This window comes from Corvus moneduloides, chromosome 18 (genome assembly GCF_009650955.1).
Source record: "Corvus moneduloides isolate bCorMon1 chromosome 18, bCorMon1.pri, whole genome shotgun sequence".
Classification (NCBI taxonomy): domain Eukaryota; kingdom Metazoa; phylum Chordata; class Aves; order Passeriformes; family Corvidae; genus Corvus; species Corvus moneduloides.
Window position 1 is genome coordinate 14545314 of NC_045493.1, and position 14995 is coordinate 14560308.

A 14995-nucleotide genomic window follows, 5' to 3' on the forward strand; every position below is an offset into this window, starting at 1 on the left:
CTTCTCCCCTAGGTTGGTAAGAATTGCAGAATTGCTCCCTAGAAGCCAGTGAATACAAAGTAAATGTGAAGACAGCCAAAACTCTGCCTCCTGTCTGACTCCTAGTGCGACATGTTTACTCTTAGCCTGTTCTAGCTGTTTGCTTTCGGCTGTTTGCTTTCAGCTGGCACATGAAGACAGCTCACTAGTGGCCCATTATGAGATGAAAAAGTATTTCATGATGGATTGAATTTATTTTGGGTGCAGATTCAGAGCTCAGAATGGTATAATGAGGCTATCTTATATGAATCTTAATGCAGTGAAGGCAGGTTGCTTAGATTGTATTTGAATTTCAGTATCAATTATTTTTTGGCTTTGCAAACAAATGTTCAGAAGACTTAAACAGTGGAATAGCACGTATAAACAGAAGAGAAAAACAGATTTAATACAAATATTCTGAAGAACAAAGTCCACATGCAGAAAAAAAGATAAAGCTATATTTTTTTAAATGCAGTGAGACATGAGCTCCACAGAAAGTCATATGTGCCTGAGACTTTTAACCTGAAGAAATTGTAGTGCTTTATGTGCAGAAAATGAGGCAGCACATGTATCACACACACACAGAGGCTTTTGCCACGGTCACAGTGATAACTGTACTTGTGTTTATTGTCAGGTAGAACTCTGTGGAGAGCTTTTTGCCTCAATTATTCTATGAGTATGAAGAAATGCTCTAGCAAAGTGTGCTGCTCTGAATGTACAGGGGAAGCATGTGTACAATGGGTTTTTTTCCTCTGATTATCTAAGAAGTGTCCTTATATTTTTCTGCTAATTGGTCCTGGTTCAAAACTAGTGACAATCAGCAGCACCAAACTAGGTATTACATTGAGGGATACTGCAGCAAAACAGTGGTGTGCCCTCCAAAATTGACTATTTTTAGACTTTCTACATCACTGGAGATCTAATTGTTGCCAAGGTTATTGATTATTCTTGGTGTTTCAAATTGCTTGAGAGCTGAGTATTTTAAGTACATTTTAAAGTTAACATTGCAAATAGAGAGGGTAGAAAATTATAAAAGTACCAAGAGGCAGTAGTACAAGACAAATCTATTGTCGAGCAGCACAGGCTGATCAATACAATTATTAAACTGATGCACTAAGTGTATTTGTCTTGAGCCATGTAATTTTAACATTAAATTAAACCAGAAAGAAAATACATTATTTTTAAGGACATTGAATTTTCTTTGTCACAGCAAGTAAATAAGGTCACGAACACATTTATTACATCTGGTTCTTTCTTCCGTAGTGAGATCAGCCATTTCTATTAAAAAATGGCCGTTCTGCTCAATGGTAATAGAATCAATCAGTTTCTGTTATATTTTGACAATTACTTTATCTTTTTCTGAAGAAATAATCACAATTCTATTAGGTTTTGCATGTTAAAAATTCAGAATTAATTGAGCAAATTGCTTATATATATATATTTATATATATAAGATTTCTGTATTCATAAGTAAATATTTCCTTCTGTATTTTTTTGTGTATATATAATTCAATAAATTCAGAGACTGAAGAAAAAATTTCTTCCTGATGAAAAAAAAAAAGGTATAAGAAAGGAAAGACACATGTCTGCATTGGAAGGAAAATATATAGGTTCAAAACAGGTCTCTTACAGACAATACAGTAGAGAGAGCACAAGAATGTATAAATTGTGTTCAATTAGAAAATCAGGATTTTCAGGGTACGGTGTCACTGAAATATGATCTGAAAGCGGGTTCAGAAATATCATGGAGTCTCTCTGTTTTCCTCCTATCCAGTCCTTCATCTGGTCTGACCAGGCATCGTCTTCCCAAAGTCTCATATTTTGCAAGGCTTTTCCAAATTGCGTATCTCTCAGTGTAAATGGGACACATTTCATGCTCTTCCATGTTTCGAAAACATGGAGTTGGAAGATTTGGCCTTCCTTTTCTCAGCATTTTAATCTGGAAAGGTTGTTACCAGATCTGCTCTCAGCCTTCTATTATTAACTGTTCTAGTCATCATAGTTACGCTTTCTTTGTTTTCTTTAAATTTATTTCTCTTCTTTTCCTCAATTCTTTATTAAAAGCATCTACCCAAAATGAACAAACAAGATAATCTGATTAACCAAATTCAACAAATGAGATTCTAATGAAACAAAGGAAAAATTGTTATAAACATTTTTTTCTGTAAATTATTTTTAAATTGGTGTACTGCCAGTTATGCACCTTATTTTAGAAAAATTATTCTGTAAGAACATTTTAATTCACTTGAAGATAGTCTTTGATAATACACACTTTTTAACCTTTATTCAATAATTTATATCTGAATATTAATTATCCAGTGGTTATCTTAGCTACACTATTTTCAAGAAAGCTATTAATTGGATAAATTATACCTTTAAAGTGCCAGAGAAGTAACACTCAGTACCAGCCACTTTCCATCAGAGGCACTGCTGTACAAGCAGATAAATACCTGTTTGACAAATGCACGTTAAGAAGAAATGTGGAAAGTATTGCATTGTCTAAAGTTTAATGAAATGCTTGAAATTGAGGTCTAAAGTTCATCACAATTTCCCATCATCCACTTTTACAAAAGCTGCAAAGTCAAAACAGGAAGGTAGGAGCTTATCTCACAATTAACCTTTTGTATTAAACAACGTTAAAAGTCATCAGAAAGAAGAAAATTCCTCTGTAAACTTTCTGAGAATATTTACATCACCTCCAGTGTGTTCTGATGTCACTCTGAAGGACACAATCCCTCAGTGAGACACTTGGCAGGCAGTGCAGATGAGAAGAGGCTCTAAAAACACCTTGGTGAAAATCAACATCAAGGTGAAAAATAATGCACCATTTTTTCAGTTACACATAAACCCAACCTTCTGGTTCAGAGGCAGCTTTTGGGTGTTTGGTTCCTCATGACCCAAAGAAGAAGGAGCTGTAGAAGCAGCTGTTATTTTTTCTGACTGGCATTACCAGACTGCTTTGACCCTTGCTGAAGAGAAAACAAGTAGATAATATGAACACACTTAGTGGGAGGAGTAAATATGATAACAAATTCAGGTTTTATTTTAAGTTCCACTTTCATGTCCACAAAATCCTTGTCCAAGGCAGGATGAAATGAAAGCCTTACCTTGCTGCCTAAGGGAGCGCGAAAGCCATGGCAACACCGCTGACCACCACTGCTCTTTCTTGATACACACAATTCCAGCAGTAAAAAAGGAGAACAGCATCTTCTGATGTTAAGCAGAACCTGCGAAAGGAACAGCAGATAGATTGTTATTGGTAGCACTTAAGGTAAAAAGGAGAGAGAGAGAGGGAGTTACAGAAAAGTGATACCTGTGAGAAGAAGGATAGAGAGACCTAAATAGCCTCCAGGTAAGTTTTTTTCATACACCTTATCTTCAAGACCAGTCCATGTTATTATTGTTGATAACCTTACAAATCAAGCAGGGTTATCAGAAAGTGGTGCAAAAATACTTTTCAGAAGTGCAAATTGGTTTTTTTTTAAACAGAAATGATACAAGAACTAAATGTTTAATGTGTAAAACACAATTCTATTTTATGCTTGTTTTTCAACTTTCATAGCCAATTGAGTATAAACTCACAACAAAATATATTGTAGTTCAGATAGGTAACAGGTTAAAGAAAGTCCAGCAGTGTCTTGGTACATAAAGGAAAAGGCAGCACTTACTTTCAATCTTTCTCTGTGCTTAAGCAACACTTTCATTAATCAGCAGTTCAATCAAATACAGTAATGGATGATTTATAGTTCCTTGGTCAACTTGTAGCATCACCAAAAGTTCACTAAACACCATGATTTTGAATTTAACCCTGGTTTCTTCTTGCACTTAGTAAGTGTTTAATTAATACCTGGCTTCCAAAGGATACCATCTAATTAACTTCTACAACCTAATGTATTAGTAGTCTAAATAAACAAAATGCATTAGACTTTTCCACTGGTTCAATTTGATTTTCCAAATTGAGGAATGTAGCTTGACATCTATGCATAGTAAGCTGGTTGCTTTCAGCCTGCTTTCAAAGAGAAAGAATTCTCCACTATTAAGGCAGTTTCTTTGCAGAGACAAGTGGTGGTTTTTATCTGAGTCTCAGTTTTTCCTTCCTGCTACAGAGTTTCTATCTGACAGTTTTGAGTCCCAGGAGGAAGACTGCACTCGGACCTGAGAGGTTCCTCTGCTGCTCTAAGATGAAAATCAGAAAAGTGCCAAAGTGCCTCTACTACCTGGGTGTTGGATTGAATGAACATCCTTGGAACAAAACATGGTTCAAACGTAACCCTTTAAAATACAAAGAGTGAAATTTCCTTTAAACTCCATCTGAGGAGAACAGCATGTTTCTGGGTACTGCGCAGGACAGAAATGCTCTTCTGAATAAAGTGACTCCTAATACATCTAATACACAAATATATAAAAAGAATCACAGAACATTTTGTTACTTCACATATTGTTTCACACACAGAAGTACAAATGTGTTCACCTACAGTAAAATTAGAGCACCAAGAAACATGTTCTGAAATTATAGTCCTCTTTATGGTGTCACGCTAATTCCATAAGGTAGAGAATAAAAGCATACAAGCATTATTAGTCACCTCACACAGTTTTCCTTACCTTATCTACTTGTGTTTCTATCTTCCTATAGACTATCTAAATAACCCAATTTCCACAGAAATTTATGGAGTTTTAATTTTACAGATTTCTATCTACAAAATTCTAATTTTATGGATCTGTTTTGGCTCTATGTAACAATTACAAAGCTGCTCCTCCTACCATTCTAAGGCACATGGAACAGAAAATGAAGGGGATTAAACAAAGGGCACAGGAAAAGTATCCCATAAAGAGGAAACTATGACAAACTCTTTGTCTCAGCACCTCACATGTGATTAAATACTCCATGTTTAGTCCCTGTCATATCACTAATGCTACAATAAATCCTGGACTGGTTTTTTCTGGTTTGGTTCTGTTCTGGTCTATCATTTTGTGTTGTATATAAAAGACCTTAACAGGCTGCTACTTCTGACAGATCAATTTAAATTTCTTTTTGGACCGACATCTCATTTATACAGCCTTGTTGAGATATTTGACCGGGTCCTGGGAACTGTTCTGGGCGTTTAAATCAGATTTAAGATGTTCTCTTACACGTATTTGCATCCCAATCAGTAGGTCTTTACTTCCCTGCAGGAATTCATTGCCATCCTTTACCCCTACTGAGGCTTATCACTTTCCATATACCAAGAATGTCCTTTGTCCTTCAAATTCCTATTTACAGTAATCTGCCTGTACTAATTTCCCCACAAATCATCACTGCTGGCCTGAGAGGTAGATGCTGTAACGACTCTCCTGTGTTTAACTCTAGACAAAGCCACTGAAGGAAAAAGGACATAGCTCTAAAAGCTTCTAACCATCTGAACACCCATTTTTAAAGGCCTGATTTCCAGAAAGCTTCTAGCAATTGTTCTCTCACAGCTCACTTTTTTTAGGTGTTGAGCTGATTGTCTGGAATGTAACTCATTTAAAAGCAGTAGTTGGGGGGGAAAAAAAAAAAGAACTAAATTTACAATTATTTGTGATACCGATAAATCCTTCTAAAGTAAGTCTGTGATGGACAGCGAACATTTGTTTGAATTCTCAAGTCTATATTCAAGTAAATAACTGCATAAATAACCAGAGGCAAATAAATTATCCCACCAATAAATAAATTCTCTTTCATCAAACATGAAAAACTTATTGGTTCTGAAAATAAAGTGAAGGAATAGTTGTTATAGAAGCTTCCTTTTCAGGTGATGTGTACCTCCTCTGTCAAATGCTTGTGAAGGAAAAATTATTTATTATTATGTATGATTTTTAATTTCCCAGTGAAAAATTAGATGTGATATCTCATTTCCTAAGTGTATAGGTGAGAATGAGTGAATTAATGCCAAGCAGTCTGAAAAGGCTTTGTTTGTTGTTTTTCTGAACATGCTCTAACCACTGTTAGCTATGAACATACACATAATTCATGTTAAGGAACAATTCCTGCAAGTTTAGGCAAAGCTCCTGGCGAAGATAGATAGAATGTCATTAGACAAAAAAATTAAGTAATTTTTTTTCTGAACTTTTGACACATCCAAATGGATTTTCAAATATTAATTTTAAATTAGATTGTCATAGATTTTTTTGACTTCCTAAGTATTGATGTTGAGCTGAATAAAATATGATATGCAACATCTTCTCTATGAAACCTTGTGCTCAACACCTCTCTTAAGCTGACTATGACTCGTAAACCAGAATTTATTGGAAAGGAAAAGTATTCCAGTGCATATCATGAGGAAAAGGCACAGCAAGTTTCTCCCCACAAGTAAACAAAAGAATTTAAAATGTTTCTAAAATGTAAGGAAAAAGAGACACACTTTTTTACAGTCATATAGGAAAAATAATCACTCTTACAGCAATGATGGACACACAATAAACTCCTGTGTGCTTACCTGAGGTTCGCACACCAAGTTCTAGCACATATTAATTAGCAATTAATCATTTGGATTGTGCAAGAGCAATTTTCAGACAGTCAGCAGTATTGATTGTTATCCATTTTTCTTAAAAAATGATTTCTGTGCACTGATGTTTTATCAGTCAAGGCATTAACTTTGTAGCCATGAATATTTGTCATTCACTGCCCTCCTCCACGTACCCATCACACTAATTGCCGAGGGAGTAATCAATCTGAACAACAAAACAACCTTTTCTATTTCTAGTAGAAAATCCATTTCATAAACTGAAGCTTCAGAAATATACAAGTTATCCTATATCAAGTTCTGACTAATGTTCATATGGAAAATGGTGTTGAGTCACAATGCTGAAAACTCACTGAAAATTTTATCCAAGTTATAAAAGAATTTTTGCCTTATTCAACTCAAAAATCAGAAAATTACTGCAGCAAGGCTCTGACTGAGAGAAATTAGATTCAAAATTGGGTTTTGGACAACCATGGTATGGAGCAGGAAAGCATCTTTCTGAGGACAGAGGGACATCAGCTCCAAGAATACTTTCAAAATCTTTCACATCCAGTTCCCGGAATTAACCCACTTCAGGGATTGCCAAACCGTTTGCTTTGGTGCTTAGCAATGAATTGTAGTTTTGCCTGGGAAGAAGTGAAGTGTAACCATGAAAATTGAAGCGACTTGCAGGGCGAGGTACATAGTGAGTCTCAAAATAAACGCTGCACATTAACTCCCTTTTCAGGAGGAGAATTTTAGTTTAGGTATTTGCATCCCCCCAGGGAGTGCTAAGTGCCCAATTCCATGGCCCCTGCTGAGCACCAGGAATGTCCCACTGCCAAACACCATCCAGAAGTTCTTTGAGGGGTGCTAGGAAGCATTCAAAAAAACTTGTGCCTTATTTCTCCACACATTGTTAGAAATAACTGAGGTTTCTTTTATAGCACGAGAGCGATATTTCACTCAAGACTTTCAGAAAAATAGAGTTACTACTATCAGGAGAAAGTGCAGTCACAAGGTCACAGCAATTTAGAAATCATTTCAATTATGTTTCCTAAGGCTATAGCGTTTCTTTTGTGATGTTATCCTAATAACCTTTAAAGAAATGACACATTTGGAAAAAAAGAAAAAAAAAGAAATGACTTGAGGAGAGGAACAGTGGCCACAGATTTATGTAATATTTATGGATCTCGTTCTCCAAATCAAGGAACCAGAAAAATTAATGCATTCTCTGCCGGGGGCTTTTTCATCAGTAATAATACATCAGGTTTAATAATGCTATCCCAACACTACAATAAAATTCAATTCCTGTTTGCAACAGTTTTTTTGTCGGCTTTGGATGAATAACTCCTTTATAGGCAAAAGTATTCTACAGCATTTTAGCTCCTGGCAAAGCTTGGTAGAGCCAGGAGCGATATCTTTGGAAACATTTGCTGTGCCCCTCAGTTTAGGCAGAGGTAGGTCTGAACGCCAGCTGTCTGTTCCATACACAGACACAAAAAAAAGGAGGTAAAGCCATGTGCCACAATTCCATTCGGCCTCAAATTCTCTTTGAATTATTAACTGCAATCCATCACCTGAGCACATTTGTGGTCTAGGTCTAAGTGTTCACATTTCTACCAGCAGGATGGCTCAGACCCATCATTCAAAACAGCAGAGCACTGTTTACAAATAAAAGCTGTGGGTGCTGCTATTACTTTTACCTCAAAAGGGTCTGAGGAAGGAAAAGTCACTGACCGAGGATACAGGCATCAGCAATGAGGAATGCTGACAAAATTGACAATATGACTTTGGGCACCAAAAAGAGGTTCTCCATCATTTGTCAGTGTGCCTAAGGCTTCCAGCATGAAGCACAGGAGAGAAAGGCCAGAAATATTTCATTACTGTTTTACACATGCATTTCCTTTCTGCTGGAAATGATGAGAGGACCAGAAACAGCCACCCCTTCCAGTAATAGATATTTTTGCTATCTAATATACATCAGTGTAAATGATAGCTATAGTCAAACAAACTGCTGAAGCATAAAAGAATTTAGGCATGGAAATGGATAGTTTCGCTTCCATCAAAGACATTGGGGAGTCTCACCTGAAAGTAAATGTATCTACATACAGGGGGAAGTCATGCCAAAATAAAGTAAATGTATCTACATACAGGGGGAAGTCATGCCAAAATAAAGTAAATGTATCTACATACAGGGGGAAGTCATGCCAAAATATGGCTTATATTTCTTTTCTGGTCTAACATTAAATGGTAATAGAAACTCAGAAGTCTTCAGTTCCAGGGTCTTCTCATTTCCACCTTGATACCGCGGCTATTAGACCATGTTCTCACATTCATTTGTTTCGAGGAAAATGCATTGTTTGTTTCGGTATTGTCAATATGGTTCTTTAGCAGTTTGGACATCTGTCTTCCCTGGGTATCTTATGCATTCTGTGATTTTTTTTTAAAGTTGGATTATTTCACTACACTTAATGATCCTCTAAAGGGGTTAAAGTGCAGTATAATTATTGTCCTTGTATCCCTTAAAACCACAAATCTGTGGCTTTTTTTTTTTTTTTTGAAAGTATTGTTTTTACCACCTACTAGCAAAAAGCAGCTGTGTCCTTTCTTGTAGAGGGAGAAGAGCCACATTACTTTTGTAATTCAGGAAATTAAATGAATTCTTCTTTCTTCATCATTTGTAGAGGCTACAGAAGTGTCAAAAATGAGCTTCAAGGTCACAGCCTGCAGAGACACAGTTATCTCAGCTGACATCAGGAGATGTTCCCATTCAGAGGAACAGTAATTTTGTCTCTGGATTATCTCTCTCACGGATCAGCATCAGATGTCTTAACCTCTCTGTCCCTCAATTTTCTCACCTACAAAACGGTGGCAAATGACACTGATGGCTGCCAATTCTTAACTGTTCAGAACACCTTGTCAATTGTGCAGAGGAAAAGTATATTTTTAGATCACAGGCATCACAGAAGTCCCAGCACATCCAAAGACACCGGGGGTAAAATCCTTTTGATTTCAATGGGAATTTTTCGTGCTTGATGAAATACAGATGATGCACAAAAGCCTCTTGTCTGTTAGAACTGGCAGTGACTCTGCATCTGCTCAAATTTCACCTAGAGAGGAACTAACTTCTATTTTGGTGAAGTATTTTAACCTTGATAAGAATGTGCTGGGCCCAGTATTAAGTGGAAAAAGTTGCCTAACTAGAACTATTAACAGATTTCACATTTAAAAACATTCTCCAACATTGAAAGTCTCAAATTACCATAAGAAAAAACCAAACATTTCGTGTTAACATAAAGTTAACTTAGTGTTGACTGATAGATGAGAATTTTTCTTCGTTTACTCTTCCCTAAACATCTGCCGTTGTCCTCAGTTGTGAGGTCCACCTTTGTCTTGACCCACGTGTGTGTGCGAGTCACATGGCATAAATGATGGCCTCACCACTTGGGTTCTCCAGGTGTGTTTGACTTAAAATTTCTTTAGCTAAACTCTCATGGTTATAGTGGTTGTCACAGTAATTCTGTGACAGAATAGAATCATAGAATGGTTTGGGTGGGAAGGGACCTTCAAGCCCATCTCATTCCAGCCCCCCTGCCGTGGACAGGGACTTCCACTAGACCAGGTTGCTCAAAGCCTGAAAAATTTTTACATCTGGTTTTTCTGACTTTTAACAGCTCAAATCCAAGGACTTTCATGGCTACTGTTAATTTTGGCTGTATATTTACTGTAATTTACTACAATGTGTATTTAGATTTCAGCATATTAAGTAGCCTTTCTGAATGCAATTGTTCCTGCCTCAAGGTTTTGTAGGTAAAATCCAAGAAAATATGACCTTTAAGACAAACAAAAGACTAAGTTCCTCAACAGCTAAACCAAATTCTTAAACAGAAAGCTTCATGGAAACTGAAAGTGAACATAAATCTTCTTTTAAATGTCAACACCAAGAACTCTCTCAGAAGTAAAATTAAAATTCAGCAAGAGCAATAATAATTTTCTATACGTTCCTAATTTGGCAAGCAGTTTAACGTTAAAAAGGAAAAAAATAATGACGGGAGCATACCTTTGTGCCTGAATTTCCACTGAGTAAATAAGCAAATGATTTATTGAGCTTTGCTTTCCTCTTAGATCCTGGAATATCTATGAGCAATGTTTGATCTCTTTGAAGAAAGCCACTTGAAACAGCCAAAAATATTCTTACTGTGCAGACTGATTATCAAGAGCTGTCAGTGAGGTTTTTGCCTTCTCTGTACCCCTCAAGCCATTACTCAACTGGACCATGCAGCATTTTTCAGCCTCAGCTGGACTTCATGTGCAATCACAGAAATTATTCCAGAGAGCTTGGGGCAGTCAAGATCAAGCCCACTCGGCAGACAGACCCTTCTGGTGTAAAAACAGCATTTAAAACACCTAAACATGCATCCTGGTTTACATTCTGAATAGCCCACTTTATTTGGTAAGTGGGCTCACATGAATAATGTTAACAGGTAAATTCTTTGTGGAATTTTCTTGCTTGCCTGGAAACAAAACCTAAACACCACGATGTGTGACGGCTGTTGAAAAGCATGGAAAAGCATGAACCAAAAGGATATCAAGCAAAGGATTCACTCAGATGTGAGAATTACATTTCAAAATGTATATATATGGTCATTTACTCTGGATGCTTGATGAAAAATAAATCAATTTTTCATATTGTTGTACACCTTTGTACATTGTACAATACAGAAAAGGTATTTAGAGCCACATCCTCCTGCAGGAGATTGTCTCTGAGACTATTGAGCCAAAAATGGAAGAACAAGATAGAGAAAAATCAAGAAGAAATAAAATATTGAAAATTTGGAGCTATTCCTCTATGTTATTTTATGTATATATTTCACAGAGAGTGCTAATCACAGAAGTGCTTATTCGTAACACATATTTTCCTTTCAGGTTTTCAGACCAAAACCTCTTTGCATGCTCATCTACAAAATATTCTGTATCCAACAACTGCATTACCATGCAAAGAGGTCTGTGTGTCTGAGGAGCACATTTTCAGCTGCAGGCAGCAGCTGCTATTTTGGACAAGCAGGGTATGATCATTCTTCCATATGCACCAGGGTGTAAAGGCTCTGAAAGCAGCAGTCATTCCTGAGAGAAAGGAACCCTGCCTGCTCTGCCATCACTAGAACAGCTCTGGAACAGAGACTTCAGTAACATCCAAAGGTTTCCACTGCCTGCCTTCTGACCAATCAAGAAAACAGGAGATAAACCTGCATAAAATTCATCTCCATTTCAGTGCTGACTGATTTTACAAATAGCTCCCACAGTTGCATTGCTTCCTACTTCATTTTGAATCTGCCTGGGAGAGGAGAGGGGAAAAAAACCCAGACTATTTCAGAATTCCGTAACAGATATATACATATAGACCTAACCTTTCTCAGTCAAAATCCTGCCAGGACTCCCAGTGAGCCACTGTGGGATTGCTTTGTGCCAGAAGTCATGGAAGAGTGGGCAGGCTGTGAGGCCAGAGGTTTAGCCAGACACTGCTTTGCTTTGGCCTTACTGCAGCAGCCATGTCCATATCCTTGCAAATGACATTTCTCTGCCATCTCTAATCTTTTTGAATTGCTGCTCAAATAAACACCAGAGTACTTGAATTTCATCTCAGTGAAGGAACGCAAATATTTGCAAGCTAAAAGGGAGAAGTTATGATTGTAGGAGAACCAGAATGCTGGATAAATGTGGTCATACTGTTGGCATTGTGTGTGTCATTCATGTGACGAGTATGAGTGAGCAGGAAAGAGATTTTGAAATTAAAGAGTTAGGTAAGCAGGAACAAGGCTTAAAACCCAGTCCTTTCCAACTCTTCGGCTTCTCTGTTGCCAACAGTTGCCATCATGTTTTTCTGAGCCTCTCACAAAATGCATTAATACAAACTTGTGAAATAAACTTACGGTTTGTGAGATATGAGTGCAGCACCACAAGCCAGTAAAGAATGACAACTTGATTTATGGTGGCTAACTTCAAAAATATTGTTTTTCATATTGGGGAATACATATCAAACCTTATGAACTTCATTTTTTATGATTCATATGTACCCCAAAATGCCCAAATTAGTCTTAGACATTGTTATTTCAACATCCTGTAAGAAGAATGTGTCCTGCATAAAATTGGTTATTGCATAACAAACATTGCAAAGAACTTGCTGTTTCTCCCTAAGAAAGGAGGGGAAAAGAAGTGGCTTTGATTAATATAGACTAAAACAAATTAGACATATTTAAGAAATTTGATCTTAATCTGACATAAAAGACTATCATGATTTCTCCAATTGCACTCGAAGAAGTGTAGGTGAAACCAGAGATACTTTAGTTTATGAAAAACGTGAAGCATTATGTGTTTGTGATGATACAAAACTGTCCTCTTCCATACCCGCACATTCTCCCTGCTCCCCCTCTGTGCAGTGTCAGTCAGACCCTGTTTGAATATGCAGAGCCACTGCAGAACTGATCTCATAAAGAGTGAACAGTTTGCAGAAAACTTTTCCTGGGTGAGGCTGATGCTCTGCTGACTCAGGGGGCTCAGGCAGCAGGAGCTCAGCCTGGCAGCCCTGGCAGCACATCCCACACAGGGTCCCAGCCTCTCTGCTTTGAAGTCAGTCCGTTCTGCAGAGTGACTGAGAATGAAGCAGAACCTGACCCTATTTCCCCAATTCCCTTGGAGTGCACCGGGGCCTTATTAGAGACTGTGAGAACATGTTCTGTTCTCCTCAGCGTTTCACCCTGCACCCAAGATACTCCACCTATTAGAATTTTTATTCAGCTTAATAGACTTCTGCAAAACCTTTTCAGTTTCAGCAAAACAGCACATCCACCATAATACCCTATGATGTGTTATTTTAATTAACTCTATCCTTGGGATTACAATTTCACTGAACACAGACATGCATTTCTCCCAGACCTAGCAAAATTAACAAATAGGGTGAATATATATAAACATAAGGAGTACAAGACCCCATTCCCGTTTAACCCAAAAGGACTCCAATTTATATGCCTCCAACAATTACATCTCCTTATAAAGCTGTTATATTTGTAATGCAGAAATGAAGCAAAATACAGTTTATATTTCAGTAATAATAATTGGGGCAATTATTATTTATGTACATTGACTTAAAAAAATTTATGTACACATTTATGTTATTAATGCATTTATGTATTTATAATTATGCATTTATAGTCAAGTGTTATTTATCAACATATAAAGGTTTTGGTCATGCTTTGTTTCTTTTTTAAGCAAGTGGACAAGGTTGTTTATCTATCTTCCTATTTGTGTCACTGAAATAGTATTCAGTATTGGAGATAGTCCAAACTTTTCAGAAATCCACTCCATTATGGGAAACAGAAAATTTAAAATATTTTTAGATCAAGATAATGCGGTTCTCATTCAACGAAATTCAACCTAAAGAAATATGTACAGGGCTTTATGATGCCACTATTTGATTTCATTCCTCCAATTACTATATTTACTTTAGGGGAATGAATCAATATTTTTGCTAGAGAAAGTGTCCATGTTGTTTATCTGGCTGTCTCAGGCAAAACAGCTTCAATGTTCTTGGAAAGATTTATGAAGAAATAAAGAAGTGACAAGGATAAAACAGTATCTGAAACAATTTTTCAGTCTATACATTTGCCTCACCCACCCCTGATTAAAGCAATTTGTAACTTATGCATAGGTTTGAGCATAATTGAAATGCATGACCTTCCAAATATTATTACATATTGATTCTGCCAATTTATAGCAGAGGATGAAAAAGAATTTTGCAGTAAATTGCAGTATTATTGCAATCAAAGATTTTAGTTTCCAAAGAAACAAAGGTTGAGAGAAACAGCTCAGATAATTGAGCTCATTTAGACAGGAGATTCTGAATGTGCTGTGAATGCAAAACAGCCTCTGATTGCGTAATGCTTGACACAATAATCAGAAGTAATTGATTTCGCACTTCTTTTAGGTTTTATTTCTCATTACTAGGCAAAGGCAGTGATCGTCTCATCTCATTTCAATGAAAAAAATTACAATTGTTGCTAATTAATACAGAATATCTTCAGTAGTTTCTCAGGTTTCTAATTTTCTGGATCTCAATTTTTTTAAGTCCTCAATTTGAAAACCAAATTCTCTCATAATTGCAGAACTTTTATTTTGTTTGTATTATCTACTTAAAAGATGATAAGCAATCCTGATCGATTCCTCACATACATTTTTATGTAGTGTTCTTAAAATATTATTTTTGCATCATACAAATGTCTGAAGCATTCTCTGTAAGTCACCTTCTTTCTAGAAAAATGATTTTGGAGAGGTAACTTCAGCAAATTAAGACTTGTGATGATTCTTAGCACAAATTTCAAGACTAAAACTAAGTAAAAACATGGTTATTCATGTAGTCTGGAAAGGGTTGCTAAGACGCATATTTTTACCTCAGACTTTTATGGAAGTCAATTTAGACAGCACGAAAGCTGTGCTACATCTCTGGCTGAATCAGGAGA

General features: G+C 36.6%; 1 long non-coding RNA gene across 1 annotated transcript in view; it reads right to left on the bottom strand.

The window, feature by feature from the left end:
• LOC116452942 overlaps positions 1–14995 on the bottom strand; it is a 209486-nt gene that overhangs the window by 136970 nt on the left and 57521 nt on the right. The window contains exon 2 of the long non-coding RNA XR_004243634.1: positions 3126–3245. This is a non-coding gene — a long non-coding RNA (uncharacterized LOC116452942). The remainder of the gene's footprint in view (positions 1–3125; positions 3246–14995) is intronic.